This window comes from Tenrec ecaudatus, chromosome 17, assembly GCF_050624435.1.
Source record: "Tenrec ecaudatus isolate mTenEca1 chromosome 17, mTenEca1.hap1, whole genome shotgun sequence".
NCBI classification, from domain to species: domain Eukaryota; kingdom Metazoa; phylum Chordata; class Mammalia; order Afrosoricida; family Tenrecidae; genus Tenrec; species Tenrec ecaudatus.
This window is the reverse complement of record NC_134546.1, coordinates 61,079,572-61,104,068: the sequence shown is the minus strand read 5'-3', so window position 1 is coordinate 61,104,068 and position 24,497 is coordinate 61,079,572. Positions and strand designations below refer to the sequence as shown.

Genomic DNA, 24,497 nt, shown 5'->3' with positions numbered 1-24,497 from the left:
AAGGAGCCCTGGTGGTGTAGTGGGTTACACACTGGGTTACACACTACAATGTCAGCTGTTTGAAACCACCAACCACTATGCAGAAGAAAGGTGAGACTTTCTTCTCCCGCAGAGATTTATAGTATCAGAATCCCACAGGGCAGTTCTACTATTCTGTCTTAAGGGGCCGCTATGATTTGGTGTTGACTTGATGGCAGTCAGTGCCCCCTGGTGACACTGTGGGTTAAGCACTGGAGGGGTGCTACTAAGCAAAGCCAATGGTTCAAACCTACCAGCTGTTCCTTGGGAGAAGGATGAGGCTGTCTGCTCACGTAAAGACTCCCAGCTTCAGAAACTGTGGAGTCTTTCTACTCTGTCCTATTAGGTCCGTCCCCATGAGTTGGAATTGACTGGCTAGCAGTGTTTTTGCTGTTGTTGGTATTTATCACGATATTTGATTCATTTGCTATTTAAAGTACTGGTGTTTTGTGTGTGTTACACAAGTTAAGTCTGAAAAATAGGTGCCATATTCAAGTTTTGAATGAAGAGACTCCTTGGTAACCAGAGAACGGTTTCAAGTAGCCGGCTGCAAGCAGCTTCCTGTAACCATTGGCGTTGTTTGGCCGCCCCCTCGTGGTCAATAGCCCCAGCCAGGGAAATTGGCACCGATTACCTTTCTTAACTCTGGCTGCCCATTAAGAAGAAATTATTAAAGGAGATGGACACTGGTATTGTTAAAAAACAAACAAACAAACAAAAACCAACCAACCAACCAACCAGCCAACCAAAAAAGCCGTTCCAAGCGAATCTATTATGAAACCAGGGCTGAGAACCACTGCATTAGAACAATTTCATTTGGAATTTCATCAGAATGTATTCCTTTTGAACGTATCGATGGAGCTCCTCACTGTGTACTTAGCAGGGTGAGAGAAAAGATCAGGACCCTCTCCTCGTGTCGATTGCAGGTATTGATGAAACGAGAGAGCAGTTCGCCAGTAGTAGGCGACCTGAGCTTCCCTGGGGTCAGCAGTGGCTGTGAAGTAGTTGATCTGAATCGTGACTTGGAGTCAGGTAGCCCAGGATGCTGATGTCCCAGCTATTCATGTTTTTTCTGGTAGGTCACGCATATGAAGGTAGCTCCGTTCTCGATAACTCATTGGCTTCTTCTCCAAGTGGACAAGCAAAACCCTGGCTGAAGGCTACCTGCTTGTATCCCGCTGGGCAGACACGTGAAAACACGAAAAGCAAAGGAATTGTTGGACTTGAGCCGATCAAAAGTGTGCGGGTGAGGACGCGGACGGAGAGGAACATAGGGGGCACTGAGTGTCTGCGGTGTGCAAATGAAACCCCAAAGGTGCCATCTTTTGCCAAGACAGTTGGCAACGGCAGACCATCCTTCTATCTGACCCAGCAAATTCCCGGCCAGGAAGTTTCCCCAGGGACTCACAGCCTCAGCGATATGGAAAGCTGAGCAGAGCAAGAGCGCCGGGCTGGCTTCAGGGATGTGATCGGAGCCCTTTCAGGAGAGGAAGCTTCTGTTTGGAGAGGAGAAGAGCGTGTATTGTCTGGGAGGTTGTCTCAGCGGCTGACTTACCATTGATCGCTCCATGTGGGATTCTGTAAAGCAGATTCGTTCCAATAGAATTTGACACACCTAATGAGCACCTACTGATGCAAGACCGTGGTGGGCAGAAGGAGCTGCATGGTAATGAGAGCCGGAGAAAACCTGGCTCCCCACGCAGACTAGAGGGGCAGGCCGACATGTGACAAAAACAAATGCAGCAATCATGCTGACATCCATGTAACAGGCCTAGGAGAGTATTCAGGAAAGTGTTAGGAGAAGAATTGAAAACCACAATCATATGTTGTAATTGAAGAAGGGTATGGGAGGAAGCCTCCCAGAGGATATGTTATTTGAACACATGAATGATTAACTAGATGCTCATAGACTTGGGGTAGCGATAGGAGGAAGGCCCTCTGCTTTAAGGAAATAATAGCGAGTGGTGCTATTTAATAAGTCTTTATCAAGTTTCTACTGGACACGGGTCAGAAGATGCGTTGGATAACCTGTTGCAGTTAAATTGATTCAACTCAGGGCAGCCTCATCTGTTACGAGTGGAATTGCTCTGCCGTTGTTCACAGCGGGGAGTCAATCCCTCAGACCCGAACAGGCGAGTCTTTCTTCCCAGCCTGTGCTTTGCCTAGAAGCTCTGCTGAAACCTGTTCACCATGGGTGACCCTGCTGTCCAGGGAAGATTGATGGCATAGCTCCCAGCCTCGTGGCAACACACAAGGCCCACAGTGTGACCAACTAACGGATGAACAGTGTCACTAATATTACAGCCAAGGAAGTCTTGCTGAAGATCATTCAACAGTGGTCACAGCAGTGCACCAACACGGAGCTGCCAGACATTCCCACCAGATTCAGAAGAGGATGTGTGAGGTAGCTGGTTTATTGTGCCAACCTGGCCGATAAACACATGTGGGGTTAATTGAAGGGCGGAGGGATAAATGGCTCAGAAAGCCTCGCCTTTTTTTGTCTCCGTTCTTTGATCATCGGGCCAGTGTGCGGCTGCCTTGCATGTTCTTTGCCTCAATTTGCAAGCTACACTACCTGTGGGACACTTAACCCGTGGACTGTGTCACTGTAATTTGAGGTTCCTTCAAGACCCGCTTTGCCACACCATTGGAATTTACATCTCTTGAGCTGGGGACTCTCGGACCCTGTTATCTGGCTGGCTGTTGGTGACCTGCTGCCTGTGCCCGGATAGCCTGAATTGCTCTACAGAGCAATTCTCCCAGGCGGCCCTCAAGATTTGAAGGACAGCCAATGTCTCACACACATATGAGTATAAGAAAAAGCTTTATATTCAAGAGCAATTGAATATTTCAGAAAACATCCCAGCCCAGTCCAGATCAAGTTCATAAGTCTGGTAATAGCCCATATGTCCGATTCCAATCTATAAATTCCTCTTCAGATTCATTAAACACATGCAATGAGGCCAAATGCAGGAAAATCACAGGCTATAGGTGGAAAGTCTTGTGGATCCAGTGGTGATGGAAGCATCAGTGCTGGCAGGGGTCTCCATGTGGCTCCTCCAGCTCTCGCGCTTTAGCATAGCTCCATGTGTCTTGTCATCAGGAATACCAAGAAGAGAGTGTGTCTGTCCCACCTCCAGGGAGCTAATTATCTCTGTTGAGCCTCCAAATGAGATCATCAAGCGGCGGCCTGAAGGACAGGCTAGAGTCCACCCCTTTGCAAGTTGACACCAGACTATGTAACTGTCACACAAGGGGATACTACTACATGGCTTATCATTGGGAAAGGTGTGTGTAAGTCTGTGCCCTTTCACCATGCTTATCCAATCTCTGTGTTGAGTAAATAACCTGAGAAGCTGGATCGAATGAAGGAGAATGTGGCATCAAAATGAGAGGAAGATAACAACCTTCGATATTCAGCGGACACAGCCTTGCTGATTCAACGTGAGGCGGATTTGAATCACTTGCTGATGAAGATCGAAGCCTGACACCTTCAGGGTGGACCGCAACTCAATGTAACGAATACCCAAATCCTCACCCCTGGCCTGAGAGGCAACATCATAACTATGGAGAAGAGGTTGAAGTTCTCAAGGATTGAATTTTGCTTGGATCCACAGCCAATGTTCGCGGAGGCAGCAGGTGAGAGATCAGACAATCCGTGGCAGTGGGCAGATCTGCTGCAGGAGACCGCTTCAAAGTGCTGACGAACAAAGGCAGCACTTTAGGGAGGAAGGTGTGCCACGCCGTGGTGTTTGCAATCGTCTCTTATCCACGTGAAAGTCAGGCAGTGGAAGAGGAAGACTGAGAAGAATTGATGTAGTTCAGTTTTGGTGCTGCTGAAAAAGATTGAAAGTACCACGAACCACTAGAAGAACAAACAAATCTGTCTCCTAAGAAGCACAGTCAGAATGCTCGTTGGAGGCAAGGACGGTGAGACTCTGTCTCATCAACTCCGACAGGTTTTCAGGAGACAGCAGTCCCTGGGCAAAGGTGTCATGCTTGGGGAAGTAGAGGGCCCCCACAAAAGAAGAAGGCCTTCGACAAGCGGGGCTGACCCAGTGACTGCAATCATGGGCTCAAGTGTAGCCATTGTGCAGTGGGCACAGGATCAGGCAGTGTCTCCATCTGTTATACATAGAAGCCCAATGAGTTAGCACCCAACAACAGAAATCCTCCATAGGGTCTTCTCCATGCTTTTCTTCTGCGGAACCAATGGGTGGGTTTGAACCACCAACCTTTAGGTTAGCAGTCTGACTCAAAATGATATACAAGTGATATAAATGGACTTTTTTTGGAGTCCTTTAGTAAGACACCCTTCCCCCAAGTCGTTTGCATTCTGGGAAATGGCAGGACTTACTGCAAAGCACGCAAGGGACCAAGGCTTAATGACCGTTCCCTTCTTACCTCCTCTTCTGGGAGAAGGACCCCAAGCTTGGCACAGTGGAGGGGCAGCGGGAAAGAGGAAGACCTTCGACAAGATGGAGGGACATGGTGCTGCCACAGTGAGTTCAAACATGAGGTCGATTGTAGGCGGTGGGGGGTGGGGTGGTGCCGGACTGGTGGGTTCCGTTCTCTGTACCCGGAGTGGCTAAGAGTTGGAACTGACTCAATATCACTTAACACCCACCACGACAGCCCATCCTCCTGGGTCTCCCAGGATCCAAGTGGTCTTATCATAGAAAAGAAAACATTCCACAGGAGGGGGTTAGCTTAGCTATCTAGTCCCATCTGGTCAGATACACAATAGATACTGCCTTAAGGCTCTATTTGACTTGTCTCATCACAACAGTAACAGCAGTAGCAAGCGCTGTGCTGGCTTAGTATTTAGAAACTTGTCCTGAGCCATCGCTGTAGAGAGTTACGGACCCCCAGCCAGTTCCAAGATTTGTGTCAATTCACAGACCTACAGCGCAGTGAGACTTGGGGACCCTGGAAGAGGAGCCCCACAATGGCACTACGGTGGCAAGCTGGAGACCACCCTGTGGACTTTCACCAAAGGGACTGGTAATCAATGATTAATAAGTGAACCCTGGGAGAAGGGGGTCAACGCCTTGGGGTATAATTGCATAGTGGCTCTGAAGGCCAGGGTGGGAGGGGGGCAGGTGTCCTTGTGATTTGGGAAGTAAATGTGCTTTGAATCTAACTGACCTCATGGTAGGCTCAGGGTGACATTAGCTGTACGGACTCTCAAAGATAAAGGGGAAGGGACGAGGAGAGCTGGAGAGAGGCCTTCCATCAGTGAAAGTTGCAGACACGAAGATTAAAGCAGGTGTCCATGTTGCCTAGCTGAGTGGTACGCCATGGATGGGATGAAACTCGGTGCGTTCCTGCTGACACCAGTCATCCCGTTTTAGCAGTGCTCACACAGCAACGCGAAGCAAGAGGCTGGTCAACTCCAACTTTATTTGATGCTTACGTGTTTCACTCTTTAATCCACCCCGGCGGTTTGTGTGTGTGTGTGTGTGTGTGTGTGTGTGTGTGTGTGTAAGGCATGTATCATGGATTGAATTATGTCCCCCAAAAGTCTGTGTGAGCATGACTGGGCCATGATTCTCAGGGGTTTGGCAGTTATGTGATCATCCTCCATGATGTGACTTGATGTAATGATGTAATGTGCTCTCATGCTGTGCTGTGGTGCTGTGATGTCATGTCATGTGACAACATGACATCAGTGAAGGGAGGTGATGTCATGTCATGTGATGCTGTGCTGCGATGATCTCATGTGCTATCATGTCATTCATGTCATGTGATGCTGTGATGTGATGTGATGGTATGCTGAAGTGATGATGGGATGTGATGATGTCATGTGATTCATGTCATGTGATGAGGTGAGGCTGTGCTGTGATGGAAAGGGCTTAAGATGGGATGGAATACCCTTGCTAAGGTCTCAGCCATGGTTTGGTGTAAGGGGAGTCTCCTTTGAGGATCGCCGTCATCTGAGACAAAGAACGAGAACTGGAGGAAGACTCATTACCAACCTGTAACATGCAGATGACACAACAACCTTACTTGCTGAAAACCAGTGAACATGAAGGACTTACTCATGACCATCAAAGACAAGAGGCTTCAATATGGAGGCTAGCTCAACACAAATAACCCCCCAAATCCTCCCAACTGGATCAATAAACATCATGATCAATAAAGCAAAGGTTAAAGTTGTGAAGGATTTCATTTTACTTGGATTAAACATCAACACATATAAAAGCAGCAGTCAGCAAACCAAAGGATGCATTGCATTAGGCAATTCTACCACAAAAGATCTCCTTAAAGAGGTTGTACACTGGTGCAGATAGGAGCTGGAGGCACAGGGAATCCAGGGTGGATGATACCTTCAGGACCAGGGGTGTGAGGGGCGATACAGGGAGGGTAGAGGGTGAGTGGGTTGGAAAGGGGGAACCGATTATAAGGATCTACATGTGACCTCCTTCCTGGGGGACAGACAACAGAAAAGGGGGTGAGAGGAGATGCCGGATAGGGCAAGATATGACAAAATAATAATTCATAAATTATCCAGGGCTCATGAGGGAGGGGCGAGTGGGGAGGGAGGGAAAAAAGAGGACTTGATGCAAACGGCTTAAGTGGAGAGCAAATGCTTTGAAAATGATTAGGGCAAAGAATGTATAGATGTGCTTTATACAATTGGTGTATGTATATGTATGGATTATGATAAGAGTTGTATGAACCCCTAATAAAATGTAAAAAAAAAAAGCCAAGCCGATCCCTTGAAGACTAAGCTGTACTTGACCACGATCACCTCCTGGCATACAAAAGGCCATCACACTCAGTTCAAACGCTAAGAATGTAGAGCTCAACAGCGAAAAGCCGGATACATTTGAGCCTGGCATTTCTCAGGCTCTTCTTAAGTTGGAGATGAACTTGGCCCCAAAGGCCCAGTGAAGGGAGTTGACAATAATGGCAGCCGAGGAAGCAGAAGTTGGTGGTGGCTGGAACGCTGTTATGATCTTTGTTCCTGTTCCTCAACTGAAAGCTTTCCAGAAAATCCAAGCTCAGTTAGGATGGGAACACGAGAATCAATTCCATGGGAAGCACATCGTCTTTATTGCTCAGAGGAGAATCCTTTAGAATCCTGCCCAACCCTACTGGGGAAAGCCATACAAAGATAAGCCGGAGTCTCCCAGGAGCCGCACTCTGACAGCTGTGCACCATGCGACCCTCAAAGACGTGGTCTTCCCAAGTGAACCCACGGGCACGAGAACCAGCTTAGAGCTGCATGGCAGCAGACTGATCAAGGTTCATTTGGACAAAGCCTGGCAGAACAACATAGAACACAAGGTTGGAACCTTCTCTGGAGCTTATACGAAGTTCATAGGCAAGGGTGATATATTTGAATTTCTGGAGTTTCAATTGTAAGCACAAATGACTGAATAGAATATTATTCACAATCTAAAAGCTAGACAGTAAATAAAAAGTGGGAAGACCCAAGCCTTTGCATCCCGGTGCTGGTGAAGAATATGGACTACGCCATGACTTCCAGAAGAATGGAACCATCTGCACTGGAAGAAGTACATCCAGAATGTTCCTTAGAAGACGGCCAGACTTTGTCTTCTCTTCTTGGACATGCTATGAGGAGGCATAGAATCCCTGGGGAAGTGGAAGAGGACATCATGCTTGCCAGAGTGGAAGGAATGAGAGGGAAGACGCTCAGCAAGACGGATTGCCACGGCTGCAACAATGGGCTCAAACTTACAGTAACAGTGATGCTGGCATGGGCTGGGCAGTGCTTTGCGGTCGTACGATTGTTGCACCAGAACCCACTTGAGAGCGCCTCGTCACCACAGATAAAAGGAGAGAGAACTGAACAGAGAGAAACCCTTCAGTATCATAAAGAACGAAGAGCCAGGGGGTGGAGTACATCCTACACCCAGCTCAATGCCAAGGTACCTGGAGCTCTCCAGTGACTACCAGGCCAAGGGATGCTGAAAGGGGATCAAGATCTTCCTCCTACATGGGGAGTCATCAGAGAGGAAGGCTGTCCCTAGAGCTCGCACCCCGGATTTTCATGTCTACTCTCCTAAAGTGTGAGAGGGTGGACTTTCGTTTGCTGAAGTCATCCACTTGTGGCAATTCTGTTTGAGCCACTTTGGACAGCTAAGACAATCTGAAAAGAGGATCTCACTTATTTCCCTCCAATAGCTTCCATGTAATTCTTTGTGAACTTGGTAATTAAAGCCTTCAACGGCCCACATCCTTCTTTAGGGATGATCAAGAAAGGCCATTTCTGCCACAACTTGAATTGCTTTGCTCTTGATACAGTTTGCTCAGTTTTGCTGTTTTCATTGGGGGTAAAAACAGAAGCTCATGTTAAATCAAAAAAGAAAACTCACTGCCATCCAGTCCTTGCTGACTCATGCTGATGATATGGGGCAGGGTAGAGTTGGCTCTGTGAATTTCCAAGACTATAACTCTTTTCAGGAGTAGAAAGTCTAATCTTCCTCCTGAGGAGCAGTTGGTAAAATTGAACTACTGACTTCTCAGTTAGCAGCCCAACGCATAACCACCATGTCAATAAGGCTTCAAAGTTCATGTCACTGAAAAAACAAACAAGAGGTAAAAACAAAACAAAAAAACAAACAAGAGGTCAAATAAATTCCACTTTATTTTAGTGAGTACTTTTCCTATTTTACATTGTGTAAACAGACATCATTTACTTTTCAGCAATAGTAGGAAATTTGCTTTTGTTATTTTCTTTAGCAATAAGTTTTGACCTCTGTTTCCATGCACCCTGTAAACATAGGAAAACCAATATCTAAATTGCTGAAAGTGAAATACTAACTGGTTCTAGATTAAACATGCATTCTATTTTAGGATGCCCAGGAATTGTGAAAGAAAGCAAACCAGAGCAAACAACATCACCAATAAAAAGCAATCCACAAACAGAAAAGAAAAACCAGCCCAAATGTCTGCAGGACAAAGAGTCGGTTCCTAGCAGTCTCGCAAAGAGCCGGTCACTCACCAAGTTCCAGCCTCGTCAGGAAAAAAGGGCCAGCTGAAATGACTTTCAGCTTTTCTTACATCCAGCAGAGAACTGAGGTCAAGGTCAAACTGACACCCAGAAAACCGGAGAGGCAGAATCACCAGCTCACCGGTGGTAGCAGAGCCCACCCCCTCCCCCATTGAGAAGGAAGATGTTCGTACAGAGTAATAGACTAATTGTTGGAGGTTGGAGATGTAAGAATTCCTGAAAGTTCAGTATCAGGACGGAACCCATACATGAGTGAGTTCTCCCTCCCAGAGCCCAACCAATTTCCACTGCGAAGTTCAGAGTACAAGCCCTTTGAGTCTCCAGCGTGGGGGGGGGGAGGGGCAAAGTAACTTGGAAACAGTGCTCTGTTCTCTTTAACAACAGCCTGACCTCACCAGAAACCATGAGAGTCTAACCAACCAGAAAGAAGAACAGCCAGCATGTTCCTTAGTGTTGAGGATGCAGAGACTTCATCTCACATACTTTGGACATGCATGTTATCAGGACAGACCAGTCCAAGCTTGGTCATGTCGATGAGAGGGACCGACATCGTGGTTGTAACAAAATCGCTAGAAGTAGGAACCAACCGATGGTATCTAACAACAATCACAATCAATAACAGGTTTGATCAGAACAAATCAACAGAAGTGCTTCCAAAACCCAACCCCAACTCACCACCATTGAGTCAATGCCCACTTGTAGGAACCGTGTAAAACATGGTAGAACAACCCCTTTGGGTTTCTGAGACATTAAATCTTTAGAGAATCAGACAGCCTCGCCTTTCTCTTGCACAGCAGCTACTGGGTTGGATCCACTGACACTTTGGTTAGCAGCTCAGTGCGTGTAACCCATATACCACCAGTTGTGCAAATGTTTAGCAAAAGGTTGGTGGTTCGAACCCCCTGTGAGACATCTTGAGGAAAGGCTTGGTGACTGACCTCTGCAAACAGCAGCCCCAGGGTCCCCGAAGAAGCACAGAACTCTCTTCTGACACACATGGGGTCACCATGATTCTGTACCGATTCCGTACAATTAGTGACTAAGACAGAGGAAGGGAAACACCATTTGTTCTTCATGGGATGAGGGGGCCCCAAAGCAGAGAAGAAGTGCGACCGTCACAACCCCAGAACCTGGGCTGATGGACAGACTGAGACCTAATCATTAACATGGGCGCCTGTGTCACCGGGCTGCTTGGAAGCTTAGATGAATCAAAGAGCTTGGGGGCGGATAAAGAATTAATGTTCAAGCAAATACACTTAACTGCTCGTTTAGCTTATCATCACACTCCCTACCGGATTTGAGGTGGGTGGAGGAGTGTTTTCCAAAGAGCTCCTTGAAATCAGGTCATTGGAACCCAGTGAGACGCCACTCTTCATTGAGGCAACTTCCTGTGTCCCTGACACAGACCATCGGGAGGCTTGAAGGACCCACAGCACAACTGGACTCCGTGTAAGGAGACCACTCCGAGCTGTGGTTCTCTGAAGCGATGTTGAAGAAAGGAAAGAGGCATGCGCTTGATGCCCCTGGGGATGCCTTGCTTTCCCTTCCCATAGGTGAGCAAGCATGTGGAGTTTTCTCTAAAGAAGAGCAGGCTGCTCCCAGCCATGTGCTCCCAAGGGAACCCTTTTCCAACAAGGGCTCACCCTCAGCCCAGAGTGTCCCGCAGTTGCACAGACACAAATAAGTCTCTGTGGCATTGGCCCTCTAAGTATGGAGAAGATGACAAGGCTGTGAGCCAGGGGCTGTCTATTCCAGCTAACCTGGGCCAAGTTCGTCTTGTGGTGGAAAATCGAGAGCTCAGGCACCAGCTCTACCTGCTAAAAAAGTTAGAAAACCAGTGTAATATTTTCCACTATATTTGTATCTTGTTGCTAAAGGCACACATGTCCACGCCCCAAACTACGTCCTGAAGATGTTCACGACCAAGTGACAGTTGTCAGAGTGTGATGGACTTCTGTAGGAAGAGGCTGGAGTCTGGGCTGTGCCAGTAACCAATGAGAAGCCCTTGGGAAAGATTTCACTCCCTTGACCTTGGCTTCTTCACCTACAGACTCTTCATTCTGTAGCCAATCAGACGCTTGCATTTTGTCTTCATGTGTGACTATAGTTAATACATGTAATATATGACCATCCAACCAGAGGACTGCATTAACCCGAAGTATGCATATGCAAACAGTCTCATACCAGGTCATTGTGGAGAAGTGATCAAGCTTTCTCTCTCTCTAGATCAGCAATGCATAACTCACATAGACCATTTTCTTTTTTTTATTTAGAATTTTCATTTGTAAGTTTTTTTGTTTTGTTTTTTAAACATTTTATTAGGGACTCACACAACTCTTATCACAACCCACACATATACATGCATCAATTGTATAAAGCACATCTGTACATTCTTTGCCTAATCATTTTCAAAGCATTTGCTCTCCACTTAAACCCTTTGCATCAGGTCCTCTTTTATCCCCCTCTCTCCCCACTCCCCCCTCCTTCATGAGCCCTTGATAATTTATAGATTGTTATTTTGTCATATCTTGCCCTATCCAGAGTCTCCCTTCACCCCCTTCTCTGTTGTCCATCTCCCAGGGAGGAGGTCACATGTAGATCCTTGTAATCAGTTCCCCCTTTCCAACCCACTCACCCTCTACTCTCCCAGTATCGCCCCTCACACCCCTGGTCCTGAAGGTATCATCCACCCTGGATTCCCTGTGCCTCCAGCTCCCATATGCACCAGTGTACAACCTCTGCTCTATCCAGACTTGCAAGGTAGAATTCGGATCATGGTAGTTGGGGGGAGGAAGCATCCAGGATCTGGGGGAAAGCTGTATTCTTCATCGGTACTACATCACACCCTGACTGACTCATCTCCTCCCCTAAACCCCTCTGTGAGGGGATCTCCAGTGGCTGACAAATGGGCTTTGGGTCTCCACTCTGCACTTCCCCCTTTATTCACTATGGTATTTTTTTTTTGGATGAAGCCTTATACCTGGTCCCTTTGGCACCTTGTGATCGCACAGACTGGTATGTTTCTTCCATGTGGGCTTTTTTGCTTCTGAGCTAGATGGCTGCTTGTTCACCTTCAAGCCTTTAAGACCCCAGACACTATCTCTTTTGATAGCCGGCACCATCAACTTTCTTCGCCACATTTGCTTATGCACCCATTTGTCTTTGGCGATCATATCATGGAGGTGTGCAGTCAATGATATGATTTTTTTGTTCCTTGATGCCTGATAACTGTTCCCTTCAACACCTCGTGATCATACAGGCTGGTGTGCTTCTTCCATGTGGACTTTGTTGCTTCTGATCTAGATGGCCGCTTGTTTATCTTCAAGCCTTTAAGACCCCAGACACTATCTCTTTCGATAGCCGGGCACCATCAGCTTTCTTCACCACATTTACTTGTTCACCCCCTTTGGTTTTAGCAGTTGTGTCGGGAGGGTGAGCATCGTAGAGTGGAGGGAGTGCTTGAGTAGAGACCCAAGGCATAGACCATTTTCTTTGCACATATTTAACTATATTAAACATAGCAAGACTGTATGAGGCAGTGGGACTCATGGTGTGATCTGTGGCTCACTCTCCATCCATCCCTGAGGCCATATGACAGAAATTAAGAGTGAGGTCAGCAGTGACCACTCTGATGTCCTCCCAACCTCGACTGCAGAGTGTCCGGGTACACCTGGCTCTAGGTCTGGGACTGTCTCAACATGCCTATCCTTCCTAGGGCAGTCAAGTTCTGCCTTGTATTGGTGGTTAAAAACCAAAACCAAATCCAATGCCATGCATCCATTCTCAATCATAGGAGCCCTATGCAGGGTTTTGCTGAGGGAGCAGACAGCCTCATCTTTCTTCCACCCAACAGCTAGGGAACTTGAACCACTAACCTGGTAGTTAGCAGTTCAACATCTACCCTGTTTCCCCAAAAGTAACACATCCCCGAAAATAAGACCTACTCACAGTTTTGCCTTTCGCTGAAGTATAAGGCATCCCCCCGAAAATAAGACCTCCCCGAAAATAAGTGCCCCTCCCCCAACTTACCATAACTCTGGACTCTGGACCTTAGCGGGGGGTGGGGGACCACTGCACAGCTCACTGTTGGCCATAGCGCAGCCAGAGCAGACAGGAAGTGTGAGGTCTCTTTTAATAAAACAATAAACAATACATGTGTACCATATTCTTCTTCATGAAAAAATAAGGCATCCCCTGAAAATAAGACCTAGCACATCTTTAGGAGCAAAAATTAATATAAGACACTGTCTTATTTTCGGGGAAACAGGGTAGCACCGAACCCACAGCAGCACCAGGGCTCTTGGTAAACGACCACGGGGCATGGTTGGAAAGGTTGCTGATGTCTCTTGGCATTAGTGTAGGATTCCGAGCTATTCCCTGGCTTTCCCCCAGGGCAGAGGGGGTTTGTTTGTGGTTTTCCCACTCCCCAGCTGCAGTGGATTTTCATCTTGCTCTGGCATGGCACGATTTGCTGCACCGCCACCAGCAACGTAAGGCCTTTGCTTCCAGGAGAGGAGGACAGAGACTCAGGCAAGGTTACTCCCCACACAGCCTCTGTGTCAGCAGGAGGCGCTCTGGAGCCTCTGCCAAAGGTGGAAGTTTGGGGAAACAAAGGGCTGCAGATTGCGTCTACTGGAGCAGATGGGCCAGCCCACAGCTGGCCTTAATAACTGGCTAAACTCTTGGCAGATTTCCTGCCGCTCCTTTGCACCAGAGCCTCCTTTTCCTCCTGTGCTTTGCCGCAGGTGTCCTGCCGCTCTAGGGAGGCCTTGTCCCTCCCTGGAATTCAGAGGAGTAGAAAGCCTCATGTCCCTGGTGGTTTTGAACTGCTGACCTTGTGGTTACTTATTCTTCTGATGTTGTCCTGAAACGTCACCTCTCTCATGGGCTCGAGGAGGGGAGTTACGATGGCTTCTTCATCCATTGGTTCATTCTCATTTTAGGGGAGGAGGAACATTAATTTCAGCTTTCTATATCTTACATGGAAGCAGCAAAGATGGATGTATTTTGTAAACAATTTGAGGAACGACTATCTTAGGTTTGTCAGAATTGCTTAAACTTAAAAAAACATTTTGGTGAAGGGTGGGGGGCTACTGCCATAGATCCACTTCTCTAAGACTGGGCCCTCTTCTGTTAAGACTGAGCCCTCCATTGGAAATGAGTGTTGCTAAAACATGACATAGAAGCGATGAAGAGAGACACTCTCCCATGCGAGCAGCGCAGGCAATCAACACGAACAAGGTCACCTTGCGGGCCAGTGCACGGGCTCCAAGTTCATGCACAACTGCCTGATCCCATGCGGTCTTCAAGGTCACTGTCACAACCTCGGCGTGCTTGGACTGCTGGCCAGTCAAGAGAGGTGGTCTTGAAGCATTGCCCTGTACACTGTTCTGTGGCGATCCATGGGCGTTCATTGGTGACCTTTCAGAAGTGGCTCTCCAGGCCTGTTTGCCTTTGTCTGGAAGCTCTGCTGAAACTTGTCCACCAGGATGATCCTGTTGGTATGTAAAATAGCAGTGGTACAGCTTGCAGTATCCTAGCGCAATTCAAGCCCCCATCTGCGACAAAATGATCGGGGGCTTCTAGAAAATAACACATTGGAGCCACAAAGGCTCTCTCCTAAAGAAATGAGAACTTCCGTGTATGTGTGTGAATTAGTCAGTATCTACTGTTTTTTAAAAAATCATTTTATTGGGGGCTCATACAATTCTTATCACAATCCACCCATCCATCATGTCAAGCACATTTGTTGCCATCATCATTCGCAAAACATATGCTTTCTACTTGAGTCCTTAATATCAGCTCCTCATTTTCTTCCCCTCCTTCCTCACTGCCCCCTCCCTCATGAACCCTTCCTAATTCATAAATTGTTATTATTTTGTCATATATTATACAGTCCGATACCTCCCTTCACCCATTCTTCCGTTGTCCATTCCCCAGGGAAGAGGTTATATGTAGATCCTTGTAATCATCTCCCCCTTTCTACTCCACCTCCCTCCACCCTCCAGGTATCGCCACTTTCACCACTGGTCCTGAAGGGATCATCTGTCCTGGATTTCCTGGTTTCCAGTTCCTCTCTGTACCAGTGTACATCCTCTAATCTCGCCAGATTTGTAAGGTAGAATTGTGATCATGACAGTGGGGGAAGGAAGCATTTAAGAACTAGAGGAAAGTTGTAAGTTTCATCATTGCTACCCTGCACCCTGACTGGCTCATCTCCTCCCCGCAACCCTTCAGTAAGGGGGTGTCCAGTTGCCTACAGATGGGTTTTGGGTCTCCACTCTGCACTAATCTCATTTACAATGTTATGATTTTTTTGTTCTTTGATGCCTTATACCTGATCCCTTCGACACCTTGTAATCACACAGGCTGGTGTGCTTCTTCCATGTGAGCGTGTTGCTTCTGAGCTAGATGGCTGCTGTTTACCTTCAAGCCTTTAAGACCACAGACGCTAAATCTTTTGATAGCCAGGCACCATCAGCTTTCTTCACCACATTTGCTTATGCACACATTTGTCTTCAGTGATCGTGTCGGGAAGGTGTGCATCATGGAATGCCAATTTAATAGAACGTGTTTTTGCATTCATTAAGTACTTGAGTGGAGGTCCAATGTCCATCTGCTGCCTTAATACTAAGCCTATAAATATATGCATATAGAGCTATTTCACCACCATCCTATGTAAACATATTTACATATGTACATGCCTGTATTTAGACATCTATAAATACTCTTTGTCTCCTAGTTCTTTCCTCTATTTCTTTTTACTTTCCTCTTGTCCCACTATCATGTTCAGTCTTCATTTGGGTTTCAGTAATTTCTCTTGGTTACATTGCCCTTGATGAATCCCTGCCAGGCCTCTCACACCCTCCTTGCCACTAATTTTGGATCACTTGTTGTTCTCCTGTTCCTGGGTTGGTCAACACCACTTCCTTACCCCCCCCCCTCCCATGTCCCCCTGGAACCATTGGTCCCATTGTTTTCTCCTCCAGACTGTTCATCCAGCCTGTCTTACTTAGATAGATCTGTAGAGATAATAATATGCAGCAAAAAACAAGGCATAGCAAGACAAAGCAATGAATGAGAACATAGTAATGACAACCAAAAAGAAAACCAGTGACCCATAAAGAATAAATTTTAAAAAAAACAAAAAGAAAGAAAAACCTCTAAATAGATCAAGGTCTGATTTTTGACCTCTAGGCATGTCCTCCAGTTAAGTCCAATGGGGTGCCATGCTCTGGCCCCAGAGTCTATCCTTTTGTGGGGGAGCTCCCTGTTCTGCTCCCCCAGTTGCTCTGCTGCATGCCTTTAGTGTTTTGCCTTGGTGTCATGGGGTCAGTCCGGACCAATCTCAACACTGAGTCTCCAGTGTTGTCCCCCGTAGGGCCATGGGTTGGCGAGGGACATCGTGTCTCATAGTGGGATCAGCCATATGGTCCACTCTGTGCATTGGCTATTCCAAACAGGGATATCATCTTCCAGGGCTGGTGGGCCAGGATGTGCTTTACTCTCTTTTTATCTCCCCGTTCATTTACTCCAGTGTGCTCTGATCAGACATGTTCCTCTCCTCTAGCTGCAGCTTCAGTGCCATGCTCTAAAGTAAATTCTTCTGGGGGAGGGGCAGCTGTCCATGTAGCTGGTGTGGGGGCCGAGTCCTCAGGCCCCTCCACTGGCTCCCCTCTCCATGCCAGCACACTACATTCGCATCCAGGAACACTGGATTTAAGTATGGTCCCTCTTTCCCTGTGGTGACACAGACAATACCCTCTCCTTGGGTGGGTCAGTGCCTTAGTCCCCAGCCACACATATTTTTTTTTCCTTTCCTCCTTCCCTACCCCTCCTTATTAGTTGGCTACTATATGTACCCCTGGGTTTGGTCTGGCCCCTACCATACTATCTGGACCTCACCCCTGGAGTGTTTGTATACAGTAGCTTTTTACCTGTGCCCTTTTCATTTTTCTTTTCTTTTTTATAAACTTACCTCTGCAGACTCATGTTGTACTTGTCCTTTTGTGCTTGGCTTACTTTGCTTAGCATAATTTCCTCCAGTTCTTCCCATGCGGCGATGTGCTTCATGCATTCATCGCTGCTTTTTAGCAATGCGTAATACTCCATTGTATGTATGTACCACAGTTTTTTAATCCATTTTTCTGTTGATGGAAATTTGGGTTGTTTCCAACTCCTTGCAATTGTGAACTGTGCCGTGATGAACACTGGAGCACAGATGTCTGGCCGAGGTTTGTTTCTTGCCTCTTCCGGGTAGATGCCCTGTAGGGGCATATACAATCCTGTAGGGGGATTGCTGGGTCATATGGTAGCTGAATTTCCATCTGTTTTAGAAATTGCCAAATCGATTTCCATAGGGGCTGTACATACCTACAGGTCCACCGGCAGTGGATGAGAGTTCCTGCCTCCCCACAGGCCCTCCAACACTTGCTGCTTTCTGAGTTTTTGAATTGGGCTATCTTTGAGGGTGTTAAGTGGTATCTCATAGTTGTTTAAATTTGCATTTGTCTTATGGCTAATGATTGGGAACATTTTCTCATATATTTAATGGCCATTCAGAGTTCAGACTCTGAAATATCTGTTCAGGTCCTTTGCCCACCTCCTCAGTGGGCAGTTAGTTTTTCTTGTATTGTAAGCTTGCAAAGTATTGTAGATTTTAGTAATAAGGCCTTTGTCTGATGTGTCATTGCTAAAGATGTTTTCCCAGTCTGTGGGCTCTCTTATTACTCTCTTGGTGAATTCTTTCCATGTACACAGATGTCTTATCTTCAGTATATCCCACTTGTCTATTTGTGACTCCTCTGTATTTGTATCCTTCCCTATTTCTGATAGACTATGTAATTCCTGTGCCAAGGTTCTCAGGTTTGCCTCAATTCCCTCATTAATGGCCCTAATTGTTTGGGGTTTTATCTCAAGGTCTGTGATGCACCTTGAGTTTATTATTGTGTGAGTAAGGGTCTTGCTTCATTCTTCTGCAGGTACATATCCATTTTTTCCAGCACTACTTGTTGAAGAGGGTACCTGCTTCCCATTTGATATTTTGGGGTCCTTATCAAAGATCAGTTGCCTGTATGCTCATGTTTTAATTTCTGGTTCTTCAGCTCTTTTCTATTGGACTGAATATCTGTCATGTACCAGTACCACACTGTTTTTGACTACTGTGGCTGTATAGTAGAGTACCTACTGTTTGAGACACAATGTCACAGATGGAAAGGTGTAAAAGGGACCTCTATACCCTTTCTTCACGAGACTCCACAACCAAGCCCCTAGCCATGAGCACTTTTGTACAATAAACCTACAGCAAAATGCCCCAGGAAAAGAAGCTATAGTCTTTCTTACACACACACACACACACACACACACACACACACACACACACATGGTTTTTTCTCTCTTCTAGAATGGAAAAGTCAGGCACAGATAGACTTGGCACTGATAGTTCTATGAGGTTTGACTTTTCAAGTATTCATGTTTCTGAAATTTGATACATCCACATTTATATAATTACTGTGCTATGTTATTTTTGAAAACGGTGTAAAATTGCAAAGAAGCTTATTATTGAATCAGTGGCACCCTTTATCCAGGCTTCCAGGAATCCACTCAAGTTCAGAGATGCTGGTTTGGAGGTGGGCCAACTCCCCGCACCACGGAGTAATGAGGTCATTAACCCGGAGAGAAACCAGAGGCCACCCCTGGTGCCGACTCAACTCTTTTAGATGTAAGAACACGCTGGTCCTTTTTCAAGTCTGTGTGAACAATGTCAGCCTGATGCACTGGGACAGTGGTGATACCGTGGACGAATGTTCACCTTCCATATGGAAACTACGACTTGTATTTCTAGCCAGTGTCTCTCGGGGATGGCCACCAGTCCTCTGTCTTTGGAGGCTCGTCTGTTGTCCATGTGCTGAACACGTCTCAGTGCTGCCTCGCGACTAAAACAGATGAGAAAGAAAGGTCTGGCATTCTTCTTCTGAAAGTCAGTCTGTGAAAGCCCTGGGGACCACAGATTCCAATTGGCATCTGATCCTGGGCATGGTGTAGGTTGAGGCAGCCTTTCCTGCTGTGCAGAGGCTCCCATGCAGTGCGGGTCACTAACAACAGACCCACATGGCAAAAATAGTTGGTCAACTAACAAGCAAAACTGTATGAAAATCAGAAAGGGATTTCTAATAGCCCATTTTTCACAATCATTTAAGTTGTTAATCATGTTTATAAATTCATTTATGATGTTACTTGTAACTAAAATTTACTGATGGTAAACTGAACTTCACTGGACTTAAAAAACCAAAAAACTAGAAGGTAAAAAAGCAGCCATCTAGCTCAGAAGCAACAAAGCCCACATGGAAGAAGCACACCAGCTTGTGTGATCACAAGGTGTCAAAGCGATCAGGCATCAAAGAACAAAAAATGAAATCATTGTGAATGAGGGGATTGCTGATTGGGGACCCAAGACCTATCTGTAGACAACTGGACACCCCCTTACAGAAGGGTTGCAGGGAGGAGACAAGCCTGTCAGGGTGCAGTGTAGCAATGATGAAACATACAAATTTCCTCTAGTTCTCCCCACCACTATCATGATTCCAATTTTACCTAACAAATGCGGCTAGACCAGAGGATGTACACTGGTACAGATAGGAACTGGAAACACAGGGAATCCAGGATAGATGACCCCTTCAGAACCAGTGCTGAGAGTGGCGATACTGGGAGGTGGAGGGAAGGTGGGTTGGAAAGGGGTAACTGATTACAAGGATCTACATTTAACCTCCTCTCTGGGGGATGGACAACAGAAAAGTGGGTGAAGGGAGACATCAGACAGTGTAAGATATGACAAAATAATAATAATTTATAAATTATCAAGGCTTCATGAGGGTTGGGGGAACTGGGAGAGAGGGGAAAAATGAGGAGCTGATACCAAGGGCTCAAGCAGAAAGCAAATGTTTTGAGAATGATGATGGCAACAAATGTACAAATTGCTGGACACAAGGATGTATGTATAGATTGTGATAAGAGTTGGACAAACCCCCAATAAAATGATTTTTTAAAAAAAACAAACAAAAAAACTAGCAAAGGCTTTGTTTTAACTGCATGCAGCCCCGGTAGTGAGTCAAATCATGAGGAGAGACGTGATGTTGAAGAAACGCAACAGAAAGTGTTTCTGTTAGATTGATCTCGAAGCGTGGACACCATGTGTTGCCCTGTTTTGTGGCCATCATGAATGAAGCCAGGCTGCAATTGCAGTGTGTCCTTTGCGGAGACAGGCTGGCAAAAGGTGGAGGCTCCACTGGCAAAAGGTAGACGCCGTGTTCATGCAATTCATAAGGAAATAAACTCACAACCCAAAGAAGTATTCGAAAGACAGACGGCTGAATTGAAAAGCTGACAGAAGCAGCTGTCAATATTTTATAGCTGCACAGGGGCGCTTTGCAGTCTTCTTAGCAAGGAGCACTCCACGTTGCTAAGACTACAAAAGCAAATAAAATTGCCAAGGTTTCATGAATAAGTTTATCAAAGATATTTCCTTGGAAACGATGAGAGAGCAAAGCCGAGCTTAAACACTACTTCCCAAATGACACCATCGAAGAGATGGGTGCATGTAGAAAGCAGCTAATTATATGGAACACCAAATGCATGTAACAAGACACTGTTGACCTGGCAATTCCTTTTAGAATCTTTCTGATTTTAACATGATGACAGCATGAAAGAATAATTCTTTTTCTTTTTTTAACCCGGCCTCATTTCCAACAAACACAACTTGCTCAGAGCTGTAGAAAACGATAATGGATAGCATTATTAATGCAGTTTGGAGATTAAATTTTGCGTAGAAAGCAGGTTTTGATGGCAGAATTATAAATAGCAGGAAATAATCCTGAAGTAGTTAACTCAGAGGAAGGAGCCAGGTCAGAATGTACTTATACACTCTGCTCCTCCATTATTAAATCTAAAAAATAATAAAAAAGTAAAGTTGAACCAATAGTGCCTCTGTGAGTGAATCCAATGTGTGCATTATAAGAAGGGTAATGCATTAAGTTGGGGCTATTTCGTCTCTTAAGTGATCACCCAGGAACTAGCCATAAAGCATTGCCACAGCTTGTGGAGGAAGGAAGGTTGCTGCAGTAGAAAACTGTGGAGAATGTTTGACCTAGGGACAAACAACTGATCTTTCTGCATGATACAAAACCCATCGGTCTCAATGCTTTAAGGATGTAGCTGTAACAGTCAGGGCATGATTATTTTTTTCCTGACATTTCCAGTGTGTTTTAATTATCTTACTGCCTTCCATTAACGGTAGATAAGATGGAAGGGAAAACACAAGAGTTAGATGATTGGGAGTCTTGAGTTTCGATGGCACGACTTATCCTTTACCAACAATGACCATTAACTGGATGGAGAGTTTGACTGCACTTTGGCAAAGTGTCATCCAATACCGTGTGGTAGACAAGATTCTCTAGAGAAACAAAACCAGGACATTAATAATTCTGCACATATTTACATAGATAGATAGCATAAGAAATAAACAGTTAAGTAATCTATAAAACAGTACATGTGGCTCAGTGCAACTCACTTCCGTGAGACAGCTAGTACACTGGCAGTCATTCAAGTCTTGAGGGTCTCATGGTAGTCCTCCGTGGAGCAATTCAGGCTACCTGGCCCCAGGCAGCAAACGGCAAGGCAGGTCACCAACAGTCAGCCAGATGACAGGGTCGGACAGTCCTCAGCTCAAGTGATGTACCTTCCAGTAGCGTGGTGAAGCAGTTCTTGAGGGAGCCTCAAGTTACAGCAACATAGTCCCCAGGTAAGCGTCCTACAGATAGTGTAGCTTGCAAATGGAGGCACAGAACAAGCAAGGCAGCTGCACACTGGTCCGATGATCAAAGAGCAAGAGAGAAATGGGCGAGGCTCGCTGAGCCATTTATCTCTCCTCCCTTCAACTATTCCCACCTGTGTTCATTGGCCGTGTTGGCACAACAAACCTACCTATCACACACCTTAACTCATTCAATTGTTTCCCTGCAAAATAAAAATGTAAAAAATCCATAATCTAGAATCCACTTCATTCAAAGAAAGATAACTTGAATTTAATTATAATGTTACAGAAAAAAAAACCCAAGAAAAGAGGGATTAGAAAGATAGTAAACATGTTAGGTTTGCAGGTCAACTGCTCAACACTGTCACAGAAAGTGTGTAAGTGAATGAGCACAGCTAGGCTCCAAGAACATTTTATTTGTAAAAAAATGCAGTTAACTGGATTTACTCCATGAGTTGTCTTTTTGCCAAGCTCCGGAATAAATGGCTGAAACTGCCCATTGAGATGGATACAGGAAAAGTTTTCTTCATCTTGTATAAAAGATTAAAATGAATACCCTGAGCTTGCTGAACTTGCTTTAAAATATTGTCTTCCACTGCCATCCATAACTCTCTATGAGATTGGGTTCTTTACATTGGATGTGATTAAAGCAACACATAGGAAGAGCTTAGACCAGTTAGCTGTGACTCTTCCAAGTCACATTGCCATTAATCCAATCTAGATTTGCTAACAGTCAGGATCAGAAGGGCAAACAGTGGGCTGGAAACTCAGGCAGAACTTCTGCATGACAACCTTGAGTCAGGGTTCCTTCTTTTTTGGGAAGCCCTGGCTGTTTGCACTTAAGGTCTTCAACCAGTTGTGTCAGGCCCCCCACATGATGGAGGGTCATCTCCCTTACTTTAAGTCAATGGATTGTAAATTATAGCACATCTAAAAAATACTTTCATGTCAACATCAATACCACAACTTTCCAAACTTATTTGGCATACCACCCCCTTTTCAGGAAAAAAAATTAGTACCTCCCTGGCAGTTAAAGACTTTTGTAGTAGAACTCATAATCCAGGTTAAAGTGTGGGTGCTTTTACAGCCCCCTCTGGATCAGTCCAGCACTCCAAGAGTGGGGGAGGGCAGTATCGCCCACTTGGGCATTGTGGATCTAGACAGTGTTTTACCAAACAGCAGGACATACAAGCTTGGTTAAGTTGATGCATTCACCATCATCACAATGGGCCCCCAAACTTGAAGTCAAATCATTTGGAGCCAGGGCCGATGCATATTTTTGCTAGCTGTGTTTAACAAGCAATACGTCTTTGAGGTTCTGGAGATACTTATTGCCAATACTAATACAAATACTAATAAAGAATTTTGCAAGGTCATAGACTTACTCATTGGAAAGATTTTTTTAAACAACATAAACAGTGACTACACATATGGAAATATCCTGGAATCAGATCCACTATATTAATGGGAAGAGAATATGGAGAAGCTTAGTATCATCAGCCAAGGCTAGGTAGGGGTTAACCGTAGACCAGACCATCAATTGTTCATTAACAAGTTCAAGTTGAAGAAAACTGAAACAAGTCCACAAGGGCCAAGGTATGACCTTCGTTATTTAATCTCATTAACACCCAGTGATGTGACACAACCTTGCTTGCTGAAAGCCAAGAAGACTTGAAACTCTTATTGATAAGATGAAAGACGGCAGCCATTAGTAAGGATTGCACCTCAATGCAAAGGAAACACAATCTAATAACTGGAACAATAAACAACATAATGACACAGAGAGAGGCTGAAGTTGGCGAGGATTTAATTTTCTGTGGATTCACAATCAGTATCCACGGAAGCAGCACTCATGGAATCAGGTGGATTGCACTGGGCAAAGCTGCTGCAAAAAGCCACTTTCAAGTGTTAAAGAGCAAAGATATCGCTGCAAGGACCAAGGTGCTCCTGACCCAAACGATGATATTTTTAAGGATCTTATCCGCATGTAGCAGTGGGACAGTGAATAAGGACTGGAGAAGAATGGATCCATTTGAATGATGATCACCATGGACTATTGGAAGAACAGACAAATCTGTCGGAGGAAGTACTGGTCCGTAGAGGTGAGGATGGCGAAACGTCGTCTCACATACTCTGGATACGCTATCCATTCCCTTGAAAAGGACATCGTGCTTGATACGGTAGATGATCAGCACAGAAGAAAAGCCTCAACCACGTGCATGGACTCGAGCATGGTGCAGGATTGGACAGGGCTTCATTCCATTGTACGTATGGCTGTTAAGAGTCAGGACCGACTCATAAAAACAACAATGACAAAGAAAACCGGAGATAGAAATTACATCCATTGAATACTTAGGACCCAACCTCTTGAAGTACTGACTTCCTAATTGTAGGGAAAGCTATTGCTTCTAAAATATAAGGCTAATGAAGCCTATTAGTAGTTATGTTTAGTTTTCAATGAAAGTAATCGGACTCTGACACCTGGTAATGTATGAGGGTAAGTCAAAAAGTATTGCTACTGGAGCTCCAGGTCATGCATGCACTGGCTTAGTCTCATGTATTCTGTGGATGGCTGCAGGCAAGTTCTCTGATTAGAAAACTTGTCTAAGTCTTGTTAAGGTGCTTTCAAAAAAACGTACAATCAAAACCATGGCTTTCAAGGGAATCTTTAGGGTCAGTTAACTTCAA

At 45.5% G+C, this 24,497-nt stretch overlaps 1 pseudogene; it reads left to right on the top strand.

Annotated features, from left to right (window-relative positions):
* Nucleotides 1–4,496: 4,496 nt before the first annotated feature.
* Nucleotides 4,497–7,389, top strand: LOC142430465 (small ribosomal subunit protein eS7-like; annotated as a pseudogene).
* The last annotated feature ends 17,108 nt before the right edge of the window (nt 7,390–24,497 follow it).